Below are 19224 nucleotides of genomic sequence, written 5' to 3'. Positions count from 1 at the left end.
TTTGGGAGGCTAAGGTGGGAGGATGGCTTGAGCCCAGGAGTTCGAGATCAGCCTGGGCAACACAGTGAGACCCTCTCTCTACAAAAAATTTAAAAATTAGCTGGGCATTGTGGTGGGTACCTGTAGTCCCAGGTACTCAGGAGGCTGAGGCAGGAGGATTGCTTGAGCCCCAGAGTTCAAGCAGTGAGCTATGATTGTGCCACTATACTCCAGCCTGGACAACAGAGTGAGACCTTGTCTTAAAAAAAAAAAAAGAAAGGCGACAACAGAACTATGGGTCAAGTGGGGCCGGGTGCAGTGGCTCATGCCTGTAATCCCAGCACTGTGCGAGGCCGAGGCGGGCGGATCACTTGAGGTCAGAAGTTCAAGACCAGCCTGGCCAATGTGGAGAAACCCAGTCTCTACTAAAAATACAAAAAAATAAGCCAGGTGTGGTGGCATGTGCCTGTAATCCCAGCTACTTGGGAGGCTGAGGCAGGATAATTGCTTGAACCCGGGAGGCAGAGGGTGCAGTGAGCCGAGATTGCACCACTGCACTCTAGCCTGGGCGACAGAGCGAGACTCTGTCTCAAAACAAAACAACAACAACAAAAGAACTGTGGGTCAAGTGGAGAACGGGGAGGACTGGGAGGTGAGTTCTGCTCAAGAGGAGGCCTCCAGGGAGAGGCTGTGTTGATCGACTCACACAGTTCCTCCCATGCACGCCTCTTCTGCCCCCAAGCATAGCCACTGTTCAGGTGTGGTGGCTCACGCCTGTAATCGCAGCACTTTGGGAGGCTGAGGTGGGTGGATCACCTGAGATCAGGAGTTTGAGACCAGCCTAACCAATATGGAGAAACTCCGTCTCTACTAAAAATACAAAAAATTAGCTGGGCCTGGTGGCGCATGTCTGTAATTCCAGCTACTCGGGAGGCTGGGGCAGGAGAATTGCTTGAACCCAGGAGGTGGAGGTTGCGGTGAGCCGAGATGGCGCCATTGCACTCCAGCCTGGGCAACAAGAGTGAAACTCCATCTCAAAAAAAAAAAGTAAAAAAAGAGAAAAAGGTTTTTTTAAGTTGTGTTTTTCTGCTAATGTGGACATTATGTCAAAGATACTTTTTAGTTTTCAGTTCGAATAGATCTTTCGTTGGCAGTGGTCCTAACCCTTTGCCTCGGTTTCTCTGTCCCAGTATTTCTGGGAAGTCATAAGTGACTTTTAGCCGGTTGACCTGTCTGTCCCCAAAGGAACTTGTTATTGGAAATGATTCACTTATGACAACAAACTGTTTTGTAAAGTGAGTAGTTGTTCCCTAACTTACTCACGGTAGTATTTTGTTGTTTTCGTTTGTTTGTTTTAGGCAGACTCACTTGCACATTTGCCTGGGGGCCAGAAGTGAAAGAGGAGGGGTGTCCAGGTCAAATGCCACTCCTGTGATGAGCGCAAGGACTATGGAGCCGGACAACCTCAGTATCAGCTTGCACTGACCAGCTGTGTGGATTTGGGCCGTCCCCTCTCCAGGCCTTAGTTTCCTTGTTTTTGTTTGTTTGTTTGTTTATTTGAGATAGGGTCTCGTTGGGTCATCCAGGCTGGAGTGCAGTGGCGTGATCTTGGCTCACTGCAGCCTTGACCTCCCAGGCCCAAGTGATCCACCCATCTCAGCCTCCTGAGTAGCTGGGACTACAGACATGCACCACCACGCCCAGCTAATTTTTGTATTTTTTGTAGAGATGGGGTTTTGCCATGTTGCCCAGGCTGGTCGCTAATGATCCTCCCATGTTGGCTTCCCAAAGTGCTGTGATTTATAGGTGTAAGCCACTGTTCCTGGCCAGTTTCTTTGTCTTTAAAATGAAGGTAATAATGATGATAATTAGGATAACTACCTACCTCTCTTATAAGTTTGTTGTGAGGAAAAAAATGAGTTAATATTTAATTCTGTGTGCTTTTAGAACAAGGCCTGGCATATAATAGTGTATATATTTGCTGTGACTACTGCTACTTAAAAAAATTTTTTTTGGTGCGTTTAGAAAGCATTAGAAATCTGGGACATGTAGAGAAAATAGTCTCTTGTTGATGATGATTAGACAAAAAGTCCATACATTGCACAGAACATTAGTCCCCATTAGGAACCTTCCCAGGACTCTAGACATTTTGTTAAGATTTCTCACAGTATATTTGGGAACAAGAAATAGGGCCCAGAAACAGGACAAAGATGGAGCTGGTATCTGGTTGTGTGACCACATCCAAAGATGCTGGTGATATCACTTCAGGAGGAAGATCCTGGAGGTGGGCTGAGGAGCTCTGTGTTTAGCAGCCTGTTCATATGTTATATAATGTGCCTATATAACAGACATAAATGTATTCACAATCCATTCATCACTGAGTGCAATAAAATATGCAAGACACATTCATCACACTGTGGACCACATACAGCTGAGAGAAACAATGAATGCATTGCCTGATAGAATTATGATCCCCAAAATATCTTGCCAGAAATCTAATTAGATAGTATTTAATAGAGCTAAAGGTAGAGTAACATATTGAAAGACAGGACCAGCTGGATTTCCTAGGCTGACTAAGAATCCCTAAGCCTAGCTGGGAAGGTGACTGCATCCACATTTAAACACAGGGCTTGCAACTTAGCTCACACCCGACCAATCAGGTAGTAAAGAGAGCTCACTAAAATGCTCATTAGGCAAAAACAGGAGGTAAAGAAATAGCCAATCGTCTATTGTCTGAGAGCACAGCGGGAGGGACAATGACCGGGATTTAAACCCAGGCATTCGAGCTGGCAACGGCTACCCTCTCTGGGTCGCCTCCCTTTGTATGGGAGCTCTGTTTTCACTCTATTAAATCTTGTAACCGCACACTCTTCTGGTCCGTGTTTGTTACGAGCTGAGCTTTCACTCACTGTCCACCACTGCTGTTTGCTGCTGTCGCAGACGCGCCGCTGACTTCTATCCCTCTGGATCCAGCAGGGTGACCGCTGTGCTCCTGATCCAGCGAGGCACCCATTGCTGCTCCCAATCGGGCTAAAGGCTTGCCATTGTTCCTGCACGGCTAACTGCCTGGGTTCATCCTAATCGAGCTGAACGCTAGTCACTAGGTTCTAGGTTCTCTTCCGTGACCCACGGCTTCTAATAGAGCTATAACACTCACTGCATGGCCCAAGATTCCATTCTTTGGAATACGTGAGGCCAAGAACCCCAGGTCAGATAACACGAGGCTTGCTACCATCTTGGAAGCCCCCCGCCACCATCTTGGGAGCTCTAAGAACAAGGACCCCCGGTAACAATATCTTGGTCCACAAAATATCCAGTTGAACTGATTGAAGGGTGGTTAAGTATGTAGTTTTTGCACTCAACTTCCTCTCTCCCTGTTGATAAGATAAACCTGATTATTCTCTAGGGACGACTTCCTCTCCTCTTCTAGCCCACAGGCTGATTCAGTGGAATTGGCTATATCCCTGGTCAGGGGCAGAACATGTGGCTTAGAACTAAGCCACTCAGCACTAGCATTATCCTGGCCATGGAGATGGATTCAGGGATGTGACCCAATTAGAGCCCATGAAAAGCAATGATACGTTTGATATGTTGACTGGGGTTGTCGAGAACAATACTGTCACTTTATTCTACCACCCATGAACCTGGAAGCCACCTGGTGACATCTTTCTCTTACCAGAGAAAGGTGGAGAGCTTTTCTCTGCCCTGCCCCCGCAACCCCGCCACCCCCACCCCAATCAAAAAAAAAAAAAAAAGAAAAAGAAAAAAGAAATCTTAGCCTAGGTCAATCTCCTGAAGCATTTCCCCAATGTTTTCTGGTAGTTTCATGTGTTACATTTAAATCTTTAATCCATTTTGATTTGACTTTTGTATATGGTGAGAGATAGGGGTCTAGTTTTATTTTTCTGCATATAGATATCCAGTCTTCCCAGCACCTTTTATTGAAGAGACTGTCCTTTCCCAAATGTATGTCTTGGTGCCTTTGTTAAAAATGAGTTGACTGTAAATGTGTGAACTTGTTTCTGGAATCTCAATTCTGTTCCATTGGTCTACGTGGCTGTTTTTATGCCAGTATCGTGCTATTTTGGTTACTATAGCCTTGTAGTATAATTTGAAGTCAAGTAATGTGATGCCTCCAGCTTAAGTCAATTTACATAGATTTTGTGTATTCGTTTGGATTTTCTTTTTAATCACTGAAAAAGTTCTGACTGATAAAACGTTTTAAAAAAGAACTTGGAGTTTTAGCTGGAAAATTAGCTCTATAGAAATAAACAGCGTTGTAATAAATTAGTAGGAAGTCTGGCTGAATTACCAAATCTAGTAGCCATATTGAGGGCAGTGATAGGCCTTTTCCATTCTTAACTGGTCAGTGTCATATTGAGGTCTACGGTCTCAATTAAACAGGGGTATAGTGGCTGGAGAACATTCAGAGGTGAGTGACTGGAGGTATGAATGGACTTTAATCATGTCACGTGAAGAATGGTTGAAGGAAATAAATGTGTCTACTCTGAAGATTATTCCAAGGGTCATGATAGTAGCCTTCAGATAGTTAAAGAGTTTTTTTAATTAAAAAAATTGTGCAGGAGGCTGAGGCAGGAGAATGGCGTGAATCCGGGAGGTGGAGCTTGCAGTGAGCCAACATCGCGCCACTGCACTCCAGCCTGGGCAACAGAGTGAGACTCTGTCTCAAAAAAAAAAGGAAAAAAAATGTGGTAAAAGATACATAAAATTTGAAATTTTAACCACTTAAGTGTACTTACAGTTCAATTGCATTATGTCCATTCACACTGTTGTGTAACCATCACTAAAACTCATCTATTCATCTTCCAAATCTCTGTACTCATTAAACTGTAACTTCCCATTCTTTCCCATCCCCAGTCCCTGGAAACCACCATTCTACTTTCTGTCTATGAATTTGACTACTAAAGGCACCTCATGTATGTGGAATCAATAACCGTTGTCCTTTCGTGACTGGCTTATTTCACTTAGCATAATGTCCTCAAGGTTCATCCATGCTGTAGAATGTGTCAGAATTCTCTCCCTTTTTAAGATTTAATAATATTTAATTGTATGTATGCATCACATTTTGTTTATTCATTACCTGTCAGTGGACACTTGGGTTGTTCCCATCTTTTGGCTATTGTGAATAATGCTGCTGTGAACACGGGTCTACAAATCTTTTTGCATTCCTGCTTTTAATTCTTTTGGGTATATACTCAGAAGTGGAATTGCTAGATCATGTGATAATTCCATTTTTAATTTTTGAAGGAACCACCTTACTGTCTTCCAAACGGCTGCACCATTTTGTATTTCCACCAAAGTGCACAAGAGTTTCAATTTCCCCATATCCTTGCTAACACTTATTATTTATTGTTTGGGTTTAAAAAAAAATAATAGCCATCCTAATGAGGGTGAAGTGGTATTTCATTGTGGTTTTGATTTGCATTTCTCTAATATTAGTGACAGTGAGCATTTTTCCACGTGCTTATTGGCTATAGGCACATCTTTCAAGAAATGTCTATTCAAATCCTTTGCCCATTTTTAATTGAGTTGTTTGGCTTTTTGTTGCTGGGTTGTAGGAGTTCTTTATGTATTCTGAATATTAAACCTTTATCAGGTATATGATTTGCAAATATTTTCTCTCATTCTGTGGGTTGCCTTTTCATTCTGTTGATAGTGTCCTTTGATGACAAAGCTTTTAATTTTGATGTAGTCTAATTTGTTGATTTTTTCTTCTGTTGTCTGTGCATTTGATGTCATAGCCAAGAAATCATTGCCAAATCCAGTGTCATGAAGCTTTTCCCTAGGCTTTTTTCTATGAGTTTTACAGTTTTAGGTCTTATGTTTGGGTCTTTGATCCATTTTGAGTTAACTTTTATATATGGTGTAAAGTAAGGGTCCAAATACATTTTTTTCCACGTGGCTATCCTGTTTTTCCAACATCGTTCATTGAAAATACTATTGTCTTAGTCTGTTTCCTGCTGCTATAACACAATACTATAGACTGGGTAATTTATAAATAAACTTATTTGGCTCATGGTTCTTGAGGCCAGGAAGTCCAAGGGCATGATGCCAACATGTGGTGAGGATGATCTCATGGCAGAAGGGTGAAAAGCAGAAGCGAGTATCTGAGACAGAAGAGGAAATCAGGCCAAACTCATTGTTTTTATCAGGCACCCATACCAGAAGATATCTAACTCACTCCTAATATAACAGTATTAATCAATTCATCAGAGCAGAGCCCTCGTGCTCCAATCACCTCTAAAAAGCCCACCTCTTAATACTGGTACAATGACAGTTAAATTTCAACACAACTTTCAGTGGGAACATTCAAGTCATAGCAACTATTCTTTCCCTATTGAATGGTCTTGGCACTCTTGTGGAAAATCAGTTGACCATAAATGTATGGGATTATTTCTGGACTTTCAGTTCTATTCTACTGATCTATATGTCTGTCTGTATGCCAGTACCACACTGTTTTCATTACTGTAGCTTTGTAGTAAGTTTTGAAATCAGGAAGTGTGAAACCTCCAACTGTTCTTTTTGAAGATTGTTTTGGCTATTTTGGGGTCTCCTGAAATTCAATATGAATATTAGGATGATTTTTCTATTTCTGTAGAAAACATCATTGGGATTTTGACAGAGATTATATTGAATCTGTAGATTGCTTTGTGTAGTATTGGCATCTTAATAATATTAAGTTTTCTAATTCATGGAACATAAAATGTCTTTCCATTTACTGGTGTTTTCCTTAATTTCTTTCAGCAATGCTTTGTAGTTTTCAGTGTACCAGTCTTTTACCTCCTTGGTTATTCCTAAGTATTTTATTCTTTCTCATACTATTGTAAATAGAGTTGTTTTTCAAAGGGCTTTTGTGCAAACAATTTTATGGTTAAATTGCTGTGTGAGACTCCAGTAGTTAGAAATAGCAGTGGGTGAGAGTGACAGAGAGACAGGTATTCTAATTATTATTAGAGCTTATAAAAATGGACCGAGTCACCTCAAGGAGTAGTGAGCTTCCTGTCACTGAAGATGACCTCTCTTGGCTAGATGACCACCAAACCTGTTTAGAAGGAATTTAGACATAAAGTGAAGCACAGTGTAGGGGGAAAAGGAAGACGTGTGAAGCAGAATAGCATGTACTTCAGAATTCCTTCTGGCCCTGCGATGTACACTAAACCACAGCACAACAAGGAAATAGGAAATGAAGGAGCTTCCCTAGAAGTTATTTAGAAAGAGCCAATCTAAGTTGCGGTCAATGCAAATAATTGGGCACAAACTTAGAAACTGTACAGAGAATTTCTATAGAAATGAGGAAGCATGATGTAGAAATAACAAGTACAAAGAAAAGTATGATTGACGATCTTAAAGGAATCTAAAATGAGAGCAGGAAAGTTTTTTTCTACTGACAATCAGAAACCCACTTATTAAGATGTCTAAAAGATCTACATAAACAAACAACACCTCAGTCCTTCCTTGTCTCCTTCCTATTGCTGCTCTCTCTCTCTCTTTCTCATCTATTTGTCATCTATGTTTCTTTCCACACTGCTTACATGAGGAGCATGTTTTGAATGGTCTTGCCTCTCTAACTGCTTTAAACAGATAGACTTCCGTACGGGTGCATAAAGAGAGATTCCAGAATACACACAGGGTGAGAGACTCTGAGGGTAGAAAATGGAAGAAACATGAAGAAATAGGAAGAAAGAAGCATGTGAAGACACGCAGATTATATTTTATTTAAAACTCTGCCGCTGCTGCCGGAGACTGATCTGGGCTGCAGTTGGCGGCCTCGGCTAGCGTCCAGGAGCCACTTCTGCGGGTGCCCAGAGAAGCAAAGGTCGCCGGTCCCATGTCGTCGCCCTCTCTGCCCCCCAGGAGGGGCAAGAGGGAGCCACGGCCGATGTCAGAAATACACTTTCCGAGATGGCCTCTAAATCCTGGCTGAATTTTTTAACCTTCCTCTGTGGATCGGCAATAGGGTTTATTTTATTTTCTCAGCTACTTAGTATTTTGTTGGGAGAAGAGGGTGACACCCAGACTAATGTTCTTCATAATGATCCTCATGCGAGGCATTCAGATGATAATGGACAGGATCATCTAGAAGGACAAATGAACTTCAATGCAGATTCTAGCCAACGTAAAGATGAGAACATAGACATCGCTGAAAACCTCTATTAGCAAGTTAAAATTCTTTGCTGGGTTATGACAGGCTCTCAAAACCTAGAGAAAAAGGCCAATCATGTCAAAGCTACATGGGCCCAGCGTTGTCTGAAAGTATTTTTTATGAGTTCAGAAGAAAATAAAGACTTCCCTGCTGTGGGACTGAAAACCAAAGAAGGCAGAGATGAGCTATACTGGAAAACAATTAAACCTTTTCAGTATGTTCATGAACATCATTTAGAAGATGCTGATTGTTTTTTGAAAGCAGATGATGACACATATTTCATACTAGATAATTTGAGATGGCTTCTTTCAAAATATGATTCTAAAGAACCCATTTATTTTAGGAGAAGATTTAAGCCCTTTGTAAAACAGAGCTGTATGAGTGGAGGAGCAGGATATTTACTAAGCAAAGAAAGCCTTGAAAAGATTTCTTGATGCATTTAAAACAGACAAGTGTCACGTAGTTCCTCCACTGAAGACTTAGCACTGGGGAGATGCATGGAAATTATAAATGTAGAAGCAGGAGATTCCAGAGATCCCACTGGAAAAGAAACTTTTCATCCCTTTGTTTCAGAACACCATTTAATAAAGGTTATCTACCTAGAACCTTTTGGTACTGGAATTACAACTATTATCCTCCTGTAGAGGGTCCTGGTTGCTGTTCCGATCTTGCAGTTTCTTTTCACTATGTTGATTTTACAACTGTGTATGTGTTAGAATACCTCGTTTATCATCTTCATCCATATGGTTATTTATACAGATATCAAGCTACCTTACCTGAAAATATACTAAAGGAAATTAGTCAAGCAAACAAAAATGAAGGCACAAAAGTGAAGTCAGGAAACCCTTGAAAGAAAATCATGAATGCACAAAGGTAAAATGTCTAGCATTGCCCTGAAGAAGGACTTCTGCATTTCTGACATAGAGCACTGGAATCCCAGTGAGGAATTCTAAGTGAACATTCCATATAGAAATCTTTCACTTGAATGACTATAAACTGAAGCTTTAAATGAGCTGTGAAGTCTGTTAAAATGTGTTTTGATACAGTCATATAAAAATATATCTATATATATAAGAAGAACTTGTGTTTTTAAAATGGTGGCCAAGTAGAGGAACTAGAAAAGAGATTTTGTTGTCTATTTTTGACCATCTGTATTATTGTTACTGAGAAACTAAAACAATTGAATTTGCTAAAACTACACTGCACCATATTAGTAATAAACAGATCTGCCTTAAAGAAAATTTTAGGGCTGGGTGCAGTGGCTCACTCCTGTAATCCCAGCACTTTGGGAGGCCGAAGCGGGTGGATCACGAGGTCAGGAGATTGAGACCACCCTGGCCAACATGGTGAAACCTCATCTCCACTAAAAATACAAAAATTAGCTGGGCGTGGTGGCGCACACCTGTAGTCCCAGCTACTTAGCAGGCTGAGGCAGGAGAATTGCTTGAACTGGGGAGGCGGAGCTTGCAGCAAGCCGAGATCGCACCATTGCACTCCAGCCTGGGCGACAGAGTGAGACTCCATCTCAAAAAAAAAAAAAAAAAAAAAGAAAATTTTATAAAGAAATATTGTTGCTCAGTGTTGTTAATACAGCTCAAGAGTTGAGTTTATATTTGCAGGATGATATAAATGATCCAACCCCCCCAACACATATAGTTTTTGTCTAATGGAAATTTTGCTGTGATTATTTATAATTGGCAGTATTTCTTCCAGAAGAAGTTAAATAAGACTGGCACTTATCCGGAAGTTCCTTAATAAAACCGCACTTTAAAATTATCATGGGCCTTGACTATATTATATATTTGATTCTAATTAGTAATCCTTTACGGAATCCCTGTTGTCTCTTTTCTAAATATGTTTAGCCACCCTTGAATACCATTCTCCACTATTAATATTAATTTACTCAAAGTATTCACAGCATTCTGTGAACATGTATTTTATAATATTTGTTCCCAAATTTACCCATTGTTAATTATGGGTAACTAATAATAAATTTAATGCTATTTGAGGATGCTTTTCTTGTATCAGCGCCACTCTCAGGAATTACTAAGTGACATTTTAAATTGATTATTTTAAACTCTTTCTAACTACATAGTTATGATTTCTTTCATTCTCATCCTGTTGAGAGATGAGAACGTGTTTGTGCCTTTCATAACTTGTTTAAAGCAGAGTTTTAAAATTCATTTTTAGGATCTAATGAGGCTATTAGTTACACTGGCAAGATTATTTTGAATGCAAGATTTTGACAAGAATTAATTAAAAAAAATAGAAAATGCAGAGTGCTTAAATGTGATATATTGAAAGAGTAGATACTTAACTTATAAATAACAGTCTGAAGGTTGATGCTGACTTACTATTTTGGGATAATTGTCTTGCCAATGGATAATTCTAACAACGCAGAATACCTATTCAAGGCTGTCATCAAAAACATTCACAAATGTTTCATTCTATTTTTAGTGACTCTGTTTAAAGACTTTCTGAAAGGAAAGAACATTTTTATTTTTATTATCTTTAGCAATACTGAGTGTGTCATAACAGAATATTTTACAGACTTTCTATGAGATTATTTTTAGTGGCACAAAAGATTTACATTTCCCTTATGTTTATCATTATGCCAATTTTACATGGCTGTCATGCCACTGACTCTGCTGTTTAGCTAAATAATTTCTTTTTTTGGAGACAGAGTCTCACTCTGTCCCCCAGGCTGGAGTGCAGTGTCGCGATCTCGGCTCACTGCAACTTCTGCCTCCCAGGTTCAAGCGATTCTCCTGCCTCAGCCTCCCGAGTAGCTGGGATTACAGGCGTGTGCCACCATGCCCAGCCAATTTTTGTATTTTTAGTAGAGATGGGGTTTTGCCACGTTGGCCAGGCTGGTCTTGAACTCCTGACCTCAGGTGATCTACCCACCTCCACCTCCCAAAGTGCTGGGATTACAGGTATGAGCCACAGCGCCTGGCTAGCTAAATAATTTCTATTTATTGTGCCAAAACATGTCAAAATCATGACTCTTTGAATGGTTTATTTGAGAGGATGTTCATTTCATTGGCTAACCATGGATTACTCTGTCCACATAGTGAAAACATGCACCAATTTTTACCTATTATCATGGTAGTATCATCTGCCAAAATTTCAAGGCATTCATTTTATTCTTTGAACAACTCTTTACCATAGTGTGGACATGAATTTTCATATGTGTTACTTGACTAGAAGTATAAATGGTTTACTATAAATATCCAAAAACCTTAAGATTTGCTCATAGGAAATGAATGTTGTCATGAATCCTGGGCTCTAGAGTCAGACTTGCTTGGGTTTAAATTCTTGCTCCAACACTTACTGTTTTTGTAACCTTGAGCAATTTTATTTAATATTTCCGTGTCTCAATTTTCTCATCTGTAAATTAGGGATGATAATACTACCTACCTCACAGGATTTTTGTGAGGATTAAATAAAATGTAAGGTTCTTAGAACACTGTCTGTCCCAGAATAGGGAGCAATAAATAGAAGATTGTATTATTATTCTATTACCTTGGAGTGTAGCTATTGCATTTAAGTGAATAAAAAATTTGCTTTGACCAGATACTGAAGGAAATATTTCATACATTTCTTAATAAGTAATAGCTAGTATTTATTGAGTGCCTACTGTGTGCTAACTATTGTGCTTAGATAATCTGTGTATAATAGTGTTAATGCTCAAAATTTGGGTGTTATTCCCATGTTATAGATAAGGAAACTGAGGCCTGGAGAATTAAAGTAACTTTGTCACTTTCACAAAGCTAGTAAGTAACAGAGGCAGGATTTATATTCAAACCCTGTGTGTTTATTTGAACTGTATCAGGCTTGGAGTTAGTCATTTAGCATTATTTCCATTTTTATTTATATGATATATGACATCTGATACATTGGCCAGTAATACCCAAATTAACCCAGCCAAATTATCATAGTGATTCTTAAACTGTGGTTAGCATACTTGCCTAGGATGTTGTTAAAATGCTGATCTGCAGACCCCAGTCTCAGAAATTCTAACTTAAGCATGGGGCCCAAGAGTATATGCATTCTTACCAAATACCCTAGGACAGTGATTGTCAAAAGTGTGGTCCCAACAAACAGCATCAACATCACCTGGGAACCTGTTGGAAATGCAACCTCTCTCAGGGCCCCATCTCAGATCTACTAAATCAGATACTCTAGGAACAGGGGCAGGGGCCAGCAGTTGTGTTTAAGCAAACTCTGCAGGTGTCTTTGTCATCCTAGTTTGAGAACCACTGCCAATACCTACATGATTTTGGTGCAAATAGTGTTTGAAACACACTGAAGATTACTGCCCCATTATTAAGACATTTTTCAAAAAGCATGTTTTAAATCAGTGTAGTCCAGGATCACATAATATTAAATATAAAATAAAGATAATTTAAAGGGTCATTGGATCCTTCATTTTGGCCAAATTTGTAGCTTCTCCAAAGTGACTAATATCAGGGTCCACGATAAAATCTGTAATTCTCCAAGTTTAGTAATTTTATATTGAGGCAGGAAGGGTTCATTAAGTACTAATAAGTACAAAATTTATTAAAAGCATACATAAAATCAGTGTCATCAAAAAGGTCTACAATTGTTAGTAAAAAAAATTTAAATTGAAGTAGTAAATGCTATTTTATAACATACAGGGCACTTTTCTGCCAATTCATTCTGTTTTGTGTGACCTAATAAAGCAAAAACAAAAACAATTCTCCAAGTATTTCATAGAGCACATAAAACCAGATTTCATGATGATGATGTGTTCACTATCTTTTAGATTAAGATCTTCGTTATTTAGATAAATTATTTTAGTATGGTTTTAAAACATAAGGCTTTTGATGTCTTATGTTCTCTAATGATGGTATGCTTATATTTTCTAGTGGAATGTTCATAGATAAAGCCAATTTTTGTCGCAGTTTGTTTTCAAATATCATAAATTTCAGAGGAGTTTTTCTTACTGTAATGAGATACGAAAATAAATCACTGATCGGCTTTTAATATTATTTGAATATGGAATTGGATTTGAGCATTAAATTTGCTAACTGGTTATTTTCACAATTGTTTTCTTGAGTATTAATTTTTCACTTCTTTGAGACTGTCAAACCATAGTTATTAGCAGGCTGATGCACTTTTGTACTTGAAAGAATCCCTTGATTGATTAAATTATATCTAGCATTTTATTCTCCATTTGTTTTCAGTTCATTAGACTATTATTCTTTGACAGTTTCTGCTTTGTATTTATTGCCCTTCTTTATTTGTTTTATTACTAATTCCCATTTTCTAGTTACTCTTAAATGCTGCCTTCAAAGGGTTAATTTGGCTGTTAATAGTGATTAAAATTTTTATTACTTAATTGATAATTTTAAACCTACGAACTGGGTTTCCCTATGAGATTGAAAGTAAGAGTCTAAGAATAATGCCTGCTGGCTCTCAAGATAGTTGCCCTACTTAAAAATCTAGAATTTTAAATTAATTCTGCATCTACAATTATTATTATTACTGTTTTTTTTTTCTTTTTTTGAGATGGAGTTTCGCTCTTGTTACCCAGGCGTGATCTTGGCTCACCGCAACCTCTGCCTCCTGGGTTCAAGCAATTCTCCTTCCTCAGCCTCCTGAGTAGCTGGGGTTACAGGCATGCACCACCACGCCCAGCTCATTTTGTAGTTTTAGTAGAGACGCGGTTTCACCATGTTGGTCAGGCTGGTCTTGAACTCCCAACCTCAGGTGATCCGCCTGCCTCAGTCTCCCAAAGTGCTAGGATTATAGGCGTGAGCCACCGCGCCTAGCCACATCTACAATTATTAAAGGAAGTAAATTTATTTGGATTCTTCCACTCACCCTTTTCTCAAAAACAAAAAAACCAAAACCCATTTGCTTTGTTTTTCTGCTTTATAGTGGGCCTGACAGAAACATACTGAAGCAATCTGGGAGACAACCTGTGATAGATCCTATGCTAAATGTTAATGTTATCTCTGTTGATTTAAAAACACGTGTTTAGGGGCTGGGCAGCGGTGGCTCACGCCTGTAATCCCAGCACTTTGGGAGGCCGAGGCAGGTGGATCACGAGGTCAGGAGATCAAGACCAACCTGGCTAACATGGTGAAACCCCGTCTCTACTAAAAATACAAAAAATTTAGCCGGGCGTGGTGGCGGGCGCCTGTAGTCCCAGCTACTCAGGAGGCTGAGGCAGGAGAATGGTGTGAAGCCGGGTGGCAGAGCTTGCAGTGAGCCGAGATCGCGCCACTGCACTCCAGCCTGGGCGACAGAGTGAGACTCTGTCTCAAAACAAACAAACAAACAAACAAACAAACAAACAAACCAACCAACCAACCCCCAAAAACCCAAACACGTGTTTATATATAAGAGTTGAAATAAAAACTTTAACAAAGGGTGGAATAAGGAATTTTACAAATTCTCTTTAGAGAAACCAGCTCTAAAGTTTTAGGGTTGAATTGTGCTCTATTTCAATTCCCTTACCTCTCTAGTTTTCAGTTTATATTAGTTAAATTTTAATAACTTTGCAGGGCCCGGCAAATTAATAACCTACATGAAGTATTTTATCAGAGGGAAACTAATCTTACTGCTAAGCAGTGTGTTGTACTACGTAGTGAATGTTTGTGTTTTGGAATCCAACAATTATTTAAGGTAATGGTGTTATGAATGGTTTAAAAATGTCTGGTGACTTGCTTATTTTAAGTGATCACCATTAAGTCAGAAAAATGTATTTTTAAATGTTTCTTAAAGTGGCTTTTGAACATTTTTAAACAGTTGATTTAAATAATGCATAAGATAAATTACCATGTTCAAAGTTAAAAAAAAAAAAAAACTTGGGTGTGGCTTGGTTTGGTGGCTCACGCCTGTAATCCCAGCACTTTGGGAGGCCGAGGTGGGCGGATCACAAGGTCAGGAGATCGAGACCATCCTGGCTAACACGGTGAAACCCTGTCTCTACTAAAAATACAAAAAAATTAGCTGGGCGTGGTGGCGGGCGCCTGTAGTCCCAGCTACTTGGGAGGCTGAGGCAGGAGAATGGCATGAACCCGGGTGGCGGAGCTTGCAGTGAGCCGAGATCGCACCACTGCACTCCAGCCTGGGTGACAGAGTGAGACTCTGTCTCAAAAAAAAAAAAAGAGGCCGAGGTGAGAGGATCACTTGAGACCAGTAGTTGGAGACCAGCCTGAGCAACATAGCAAGACCTCATCTCTACAATTGTGTTTTAATTGTAATATGTATATATATGAAATGTGTAAAAGTCTGTAAAAGCCTGGAAGAACGTGCATCAAAAAGTCTATAGAGATAATCTCTTGGATATTCTTCAGAACTTTCTATATTTTTCAAATTCTCTATAATGAATTTATGTTCTTTTATACCTGTCAGAATAAACCAAATTCAGGCTTACTAGCTTTAATAAACTAATACTAAGGGGGTACACAGAGCCTAGCATATCTATAACTAAGAAAGCAAGTCCTTGCTGTTTGATAACATCCTAAAAAAGAAAAAAGTATGTATTTTGCTAATTCTGACCTTTATAAATACTCTAGTAGGTTTTTTTTTAAAAGACATAGGTATGTATTTTAATTTTTATTAATTTTTACCTAAAAATTGGAAGAATAGACAGCCTTAAGATCATTTCTTTCCTTCATTTTTCATGGTCAAAAAACCTAACTGATTTCTGGATGTATCATAAATTATCCAATGTCAAGGGCTTAGCATTAATACTGGTATGTCAGACATGTAATAGGCTATTAAAAATGTTTTAGATTAGAGGACCTTCCTTAGAGTATCTCAAGTTTTACAAAAAGTTCCTTTTTTAGAGCTTCATATGGTGGCTCTGTCCTTGGGTTATTATGGAGCTCTTTGGGAAAGCCCTTGACTGCATTGGTTACTGGGCCCATTTTGTTGAAATTACCCAGAAGTTAGCTTGACATTTGTTCTGCCTAAGCTGTGACCCTTTTGCAAAAGGGCCAGGTCAGTGGAAGGGCACATTGGGTATTGCAATTTCAAGAGTTCAGACCAGGGTAATCTGGGGAGGCTTTCTTTGGTTTATTCTATTCTGAGGATTCTTGGGTGACTAAACACATCCTAGGGTCACCAATGATGTCTGGATTCATTTTGGACAACCACAGAGGACTCTGAAGCTCTTTCTTAGATTGTTCCTTGAAACAGAATTGATTGCCTCTGAAGAACTCATTCATCCATTTACTCATCTACCATATGCTAGTAAAATTGTTGTTACAAAGGCTACAGAGTTTCTGTCCCTAAGAAAGACATGCCCTAGTGGGAAGACAAATGTCTTATTTATGATTGAGACATACTGGAGATATTATGGCAGGACGGGAAGAATCACTTCAATGAACAGTTTCCTGGGCATTCCTCTAATTCCCTCTCTCCTCCTGCGGGATTATCCTGAATGCTTTGAAGAAACTGCATTCTTAGGGGTACCCAGAATGACCTATCCACAAAGTGGCGTCTTTCCACCTTTAAGGAGCATGCCAGGCCTTACACTGCACCACGATGTCTTCATGGGACAACATTGCCACCCACTGGTAATAAAGAGTCTCTGTGGACCTTCACCTGGGCCCTGAGTCAATCTGGAACTCTTTGGCCATGCAAGAACAAGTTAAAGGTCATTGATACAGCTGGCTGGCATTGAAACAAAATTAGTCTCATGTGACTTTTTTCAAATATATCAGGCGACACAAAGCATACATATAGAAAAATGGTAAGAGCACAAGCTCTGGGGCCTCACCTCTAGAGTCTGATTCTGGCACTGCCACTTACCTGCTAGCTATGTGACCTTAGGCAAGTTGCTTAACATCTCTATGTCCGTTCTTCACTTGCCAAATGGATAAGAATAGTGCCTCCCCCTTAGGGCTGTTCTGAGAGCTAAATGAATTAATTCATATGAAGTGCTTAAAGCAGTGCCTGGCCCAGAGTAAATATTCAAAGTGTGTTAATTAGTGGGGTGATTCCTCAAAGACCAAGAGGCAGAAATACCATTTGACCCAGCAATCCCATTACTAGGTATATACCCCAAGGAATATAAATCATTCTATTATAAAGATACTTGCATGCATATCGCAATAGCAGCACTATTCACTGTTAGCAAAAACATGGAATCAACCTAAATGCCCATCAGTGATAAACTGGATAGAGAAATTGTGATACATATGCACCATGGAATACTATGCAGCAATAAAAAAGAACGAGGTCATGTCCTTTGCAGGGACATGGATGGAGTTGGAAGCCATTATCCTCAGCAAACTAATGCAGGAACAAAAAACCAAACACCACATGTTCTCACTGATAAGTGGGAACTGAATGATGAGAACACATGGACACATGGAGAGGAACAACACACACTGGAGCCTGTCAGAGGGGGTGGTGTGGGGAGAGGGGGAGCATCAGGAAGAAGAGCTAATAGATGCCGAGCTTAATATTTAGGTGATGGGATTATCTGTGCAGCAAACAACCATGGCACACATTTACCTATGTAACAAACCTGCACATCCTACACATGTACCCTTAAACTTAAAATGAAAGTTAAAGAAAAAAAAAAACAAAGTGTGCCTGTTGTTATTATTATCCAAATTACTACTCTGACATAGATAGGCACTTGTGTCTTCTTGCTCTTAAACGAGACCCTTTGCCTTGTGCAGCAGGCTGTAGTAATTTTGTGAGCAGAAACATTTTTACCATTTCTCATGTCTTCTCCAGTCCCTCAGGGTGTATTGCCTGAGATGATAAGAGTGTTTTAGAAAGTATCAGTCATATGAGAAGAAGAGAGTTTCTTTCTAACATTTTAAAGGGAAAAATACCTTCGAACTTTCCACATGTACCAGTTGAGGGAACAAACATGCAAAGTGACCTTCATACCGTGGGAGTGGAAAAGAAGAGATTTCATTCTGTGGGGAGGAAGTCTTGCAACAATATTATCTCAAGGGTAAATATCTGACTGCAATCAGATCTTTCTTCCTAACCAAATTTGTGATGCAACACATGTTGTGTTTCTTTGAATGTTAGCATCTCTGTGCTCTTGCAGGGGTAGGTTTTCTGAGCTGTGAATGGCATTTCATGTTGAGCGTCTCTCCTGCATGAAGAGGACGTGGGGAATGGAATTTTCTGTTTTAAGGAGTGTGTCTGTGTTGAAATTCAGTAAAGATGCCTCTTAGAATGCACTTTTATAGAATGCATCTTTATTTTAATGATATTAATTCTTAAAAATATCTCAATCTTTATGTATGGGGCCTTTAGGATGGAGGCAATATACACATTTACTGATTAATTTAGTATACATGTTCTGCTCAGATGGGCTTTCTCACCCACTGGGGTTTTGTGGAAACTTTTCTGATGTTAAAATATTATGTCAAGAAATACTTTGGTAATTAGGCAGTGATATGGTCTGGCTCTGTGTTCCCACCCAAATCTCATCTTGAATTGTAATCCGAATTGTAATCCCTACATGTTGGCAGAGGGACCTCGTGGGAGGTGATTAGATCATGGGGGTGGTTCCCCCATGCTGCTGTTCTCATAATAGTGAGTTCTCATGAGATCTGATGGTTTTTTAAAAATTTAATTTAATTTTATTATTATTATACTTTAAGTTTTAGGGTACATGTGCACAACATGCAGGTTAGTTACATATGTATACCTGTGCCATGTTGGTGTGCTGCACCCATTAACTCGTCATTTAGCATTAGGTATATCTCCTAATGCTATCCCTCCCCACAACAGTCCCCGGTGTGTGATGTTCCCCTTCCTGTGTCCATGTGTTCTCATTGTTCAATTCCCACCTATGAGTGAGAACATGCGGTGTTTGGTTTTTTGTCCTTTCGATAGTTTGCTGAGAATGATGGTTTCCAGCTTCATCCATGTCCCTACAAAGGACATGAACTCATCATTTTTTATGGCTGCATAGTATTCCATGGTGTATATGTGCCACATTTTCTTAATCCAGTCTATCATTGTTGGACCTTTGGGTTGGTTCCAAGTCTTTGCTATTGTGAATACTGTCACAATGAACATATGTGTGCATGTGTCTTTATAGCAGCATGATTTATAGTCCTTTG

General features: G+C 39.5%; 1 protein-coding gene and 1 pseudogene across 1 annotated transcript in view; one reads left to right on the top strand and one right to left on the bottom strand.

The window, feature by feature from the left end:
* ANKRD55 (ankyrin repeat domain 55) overlaps positions 1 to 19224 on the bottom strand; it is a 134010-nt gene that overhangs the window by 85096 nt on the left and 29690 nt on the right. The window lies entirely within an intron of this gene.
* LOC100993319 (glycoprotein-N-acetylgalactosamine 3-beta-galactosyltransferase 1-like) lies at positions 7903 to 9973 on the top strand (annotated as a pseudogene).

The sequence above is a fragment of the Pan paniscus genome, chromosome 4, assembly GCF_029289425.2.
Source record: "Pan paniscus chromosome 4, NHGRI_mPanPan1-v2.0_pri, whole genome shotgun sequence".
Classification (NCBI taxonomy): domain Eukaryota; kingdom Metazoa; phylum Chordata; class Mammalia; order Primates; family Hominidae; genus Pan; species Pan paniscus.
Note: the sequence above shows the minus strand (reverse complement) of the source record. Positions and strands in the feature narration are given on the sequence as shown.